The 4434-nt window shown below is 35.8% G+C and overlaps 1 long non-coding RNA gene across 1 annotated transcript; it reads left to right on the top strand.

Annotated features, from left to right (window-relative positions):
- The first annotated feature begins 1419 nt into the window (after positions 1-1419).
- On the top strand, positions 1420-2678 carry LOC145102674 (uncharacterized). The gene is made up of 2 exons (XR_013706227.1): positions 1420-1848; positions 1967-2678. It is a non-coding gene; the product is annotated as an uncharacterized LOC145102674 (long non-coding RNA).
- Positions 2679-4434: the final 1756 nt, after the last annotated feature.

Here is a 4434-nt window from a genome sequence, read left to right as displayed (position 1 = left end):
TGCTACATCCGAGTCTACTTCCCAAGCCTCTCATGCTCATGCCCCTGGCCCTGGTGTGGGCCATCCGATGACTACGAGAGCCAAAGATGGAATTTTTAAACCCAAACATCGGGCTGATTTAGCCCATACTAACTCTCATGGGCTTTTCTCTGCTTTATTTGCTTCCAAAGATCCAAAGGGTTTTCAAAATGCTTCCAAACACCCACATTGGATGACGGCCATGCATCAAGAAATGGATGCCCTTCACCGAAATAATACTTGGACGTTGGTTCCGAGACCTGAACGTCAGAATGTTGTCGGTTGTCGTTGGCTATTCCGCACTAAATATCATGTTGATGGTTCAATTAAAAGACACAAAGCTCGTCTCGCTGCTCAGGGATTCAGTTAAGTCCCGGGGCACGATTACTCTCACACTTTCAGTCCGGTTGTCAAAGCCTCCACTGTTCGAATTGTGCTCTCTTTGGCTACTCTTAACAACTAGAAACTTCACCAACTTGATGTCAATAATGCTTTCCTTAATGGCGAACTGAATGAGCTCGTATATATGGAGCAACCACGGGGCTTTTCAAATGCTTTATTTCCTCATCACGTTTGTTGTCTTAACAAAGCTATCTATGGGCTTAAACAGGCTCCGTGGGCCGAGTATGCTTGGTATGTATGTAAAAATGTAATGTACTCGCTTTTATAAAGATGTATGTTTCAAAGTAATAAAATATGTACATGTATAAACTTTATATATTTAAACATATAAATATACATAAATAGTAATAGCTTGAATCCTTGAAATACTACAAAGTTTTATAACATGTTTGTTATAATATATAATGTCACATAAAGATCATATATTTTTGCATCATGCAACATTTGTTGTGTGGAGTAGTTATTTCACGATAAAATAACCATAATACGTATATGAAAGGTTTATACTATTTTATTTGTAACAATATGGTAAACTGTTCAATAACATTTTTATAAACTAGATTTATTGTATTTTTGCATAAAGGATAATATATTTGTATAACCCCCCCCCCCCCCCCCCCCCTCGGAAATAATTAAAAATATTAAAAATGGGCCGTAAGCACCCACCCTTAAAGCGTGAGTTCGATTTGTGCAGAATCAATTCGTTTTGGGAGACTCGTCGTGAGAAAGTACAATCTACACCTTATTTGGTTTAAACCAACCTAACGAGACTATTTTTGTTGCTGAATTAACAAAAAGGGTTTATTTTAATTAATTCAACTATTTGAAGGGACTGTTTTAGTAAAATAATAAACCAAAAACGACCTTTTTTGATCAATCTTTCCGAACGAGGTTGTTTGAATTTAAAGGTTACAAGTGTAGGGGTTAGATCTGCCAAAACCCGTAAGTTAAAAATGGATTGGGGCTTTGTTTATGCCTTCATCATTTGATGATCGAGAAACAGAAAAGAACACGTTCGAACGGATACAGATGGAACGTCCAAACGAATCGTCGGTAGATGAGAAGGAGGCGCGAAGGCAGGGGTTTCTTTGGGCCCGTTGTTTGTCGAACTATCGCAAGAAGAAGCATCTCCGATTATTATCCTCGTATAATCGGGGATGGGAAGGATTCGATCAAGCAAGGGAGTAGATGAGCAAGGGCTACCGCCGATTGAAGTTGCGGCGGTGCTTGACGAGCGCGAGGGGAGGAAGGTATCGATCTCCGGCGAGTTCCCCCTTGGTCCATCTGTTTCGTCACTGGCGGTCATGAATCGAGGGGAAGAAGAACAAAACGACAGAAGATGGTAGGAGGGTCGTCCTGTGGTGTTTGATCGAGGAAAGAAGAAGAGATGTGCGAGAGGTCTTGCTTGGTCATCGATAGAGGAAACAGGTGAGGGAATGGGGCTACATTCGGCAGTTTCCATGTTGATTCCGATTTTGTTTTCTCTTTTTGTTTTGACTGAAATCAATGGGGTTTTGGGTGTGTGTTTGGGTTTGATTTTTCACAGGAAGGAAGCTAAAGGAGAAGAAAGGTTGGTCCAACTGATGGGAAAGAAGTAGGAAGCAAATCAAGGGTTGCTGCCCTTCTTGTTCGCCGGAAAAAAAAACGAACACCACTTTCGATGAGGTCTTTTGGCAGAAATTTAAGGGGTGTTTTGCTGTTGAGATTCACAGGGAGAGTGGAGAAGGGGGATGTAAAGAGTAAAGCAACAACAATGGTGAGGAGGAAGAGGGGAAGCAGAAATCAGTAGCAGCAGGGGCGTTTGGGTGTTTTATTGGGTTGAAGGAGGAGTGCATGAAATCTACAAATCAAATGAGGGATTTAAGAGTGTTTTTATTTGTGCAAGATTATTAGTTTTTTTTTTTTTGTTTATCAGTTGATTGTAATTAGTGGTGTCAAAAACCTGAACCCAATTAACACGACCCGAACCCGAACCCGAACCCGATACTTAGAGTCAGGTTTAATAGTGTTAAAATTTTAAATCGCGTTATTCTGGTTAACCCGACATACCCGAGTTGCATTTAGGATTGAGTTTAGGGTTGATTTTTTAAAAAAAAATCGGTTGCGGGTTAACCTGATTAACCCAAATAAGGGGTACTATAACTTTTTTTACTTATTGTATCCTCCACATGTGAAGTATAAACACATGTTCTTTTAATATTAAGGTGTATTAAAATATAAATTACATTGGTTTAATAAAATAAACATATATAATAATATTTTTTTTTTTCATGTCACAAAAGAAAATACCGCTAGAAATTAGAAACCCTCACAATTCTTCATCCGCGTTGAAAATCAAAAACCTACACAACGGCTGCAACTAACAAAAAAGCTTTGTTGGTGAAAATCATAAACCCACAAGTTTTCATCATCTTCTTCGGTTTTCATGGTAAGAATTGTCTCCTCAGCCCTCATTCTTGATTCTTTTGAGTTTAGAATTATGCTTGTGAACTTCATTAAGAATATAGTTACTAGTTTAAGTTTTATTAATAGTTCACAAACTTATTTATTGATTCCTTCTTTGTTTATTTGCTTCATACTTCATTTATTTGTTTCATTGTGAAGTGTGCACTGTAACGATTTAAGTTTGGTGTTTGTTTGCTTCATATTTCATTTCATTTATTTAATGTTTGTTTGCTTGCTGTTTTATAATTCATTTATTTGCTTTTCTTTTCAATGGATTTAAAGTAATTGATTGGCATAAGAATTTTCGTTTTTGAAGTTGGTTTAACATAAATGCTTTGGGTGCATATGTTAAAATAAAATTATTGTTTGAGGTTTATTTGTAATTTTAAATATATTAAATTTAAGAGGAAAATGAATTGTTTTACAGGAGCTTAGAAAATATTAAATAAAGTGTTGTTGACCCATTTTTATTATCAAATATTTATGGTTTTCTTATTGATTTTCTTAAATAAAGTGTTGTTGACACATTTTTATAATGGTTTTCTTATTGATTTTTATAATGTCGGATTCAATGGAATTTGAGGACGAAACAACAATAGAAATTGATAGAAACAACAATAACGATGAAACCCAAGAGCGTGTCAAATGATCAAGAGCTTCAAAAAAAACGATCATGGGTTTGGGGTCACTTTGAAGAGGAACCTTTAAAAATAGGGATGTCAAAAGAAGATCAAAAAGCATGTTGTACAGATTGTGGTAAGTCATACTTATGTGAGTAAAAAATTTATGGTATTAAAAACCTCTCGAATCATTTGAAAAAGTGCACAATTTACATGGCTAAAAAAGTGAAGGTCAAACTCAAATTATTTTTGAACATGGTGATACGAACAAAATGATGGCATGGAAGTTTGATAAAAAAGAAAGTAAAAAAGCTTTAGCCAACATGATTATAGTAGATGAACATCCGTTTAGTTTTGTCGATGGTGAAGGGTTTAGACACTATAACATAATTACTCAACCGTTATTTCATGTTCCATGTAGAGGTACAATAACACAAGAGTGTTTGACATTGTATTCGGAAGAGAAAAAGAAAACTTCGTGAATTAATTCGAAAAAACATCGGTAAGATATGTTTGACTACTGATACTTGGACATCCATAAAGAAAAAGAGTTACATGGCTCTTACCTTCCATTTTGTAGACAATAATTGGAACTTGAAAAAAAAGTGTTGAATTTTTAAAAAGTTTATGGTCATCGAGGGGTTGATAACGTGAGTGCAAATGATAATGCAATTGGTTTTTTGAAAAGAATATTTGCAAATAACCATAATTATTTGTTGCATGGAAAATGGATTCACATGCGATGCACGGCTCACATTTTGAATCTAGTAGTACAAGATGGTATTAAAAATATTGATAAGTCAATTGAGAACATACGATGTGCAATTAAGTGGATTAAAAATTCGGGTGCTAGACTTGAGAATTTCACGAAATGTGCCGAAAATTCTAGATGTGCAAGTACAAAACACTTGATCCTTGATGTTGCACATAGGTGGAATTCCACCTATGA

The sequence above is a fragment of the Lactuca serriola genome, chromosome 4 (genome assembly GCF_051521515.1).
Source record: "Lactuca serriola cultivar US96UC23 chromosome 4, Lser_US96UC23_V15, whole genome shotgun sequence".
Lineage (NCBI taxonomy): Eukaryota > Viridiplantae > Streptophyta > Magnoliopsida > Asterales > Asteraceae > Lactuca > Lactuca serriola.
Note: the sequence above shows the minus strand (reverse complement) of the source record. Positions and strands in the feature narration are given on the sequence as shown.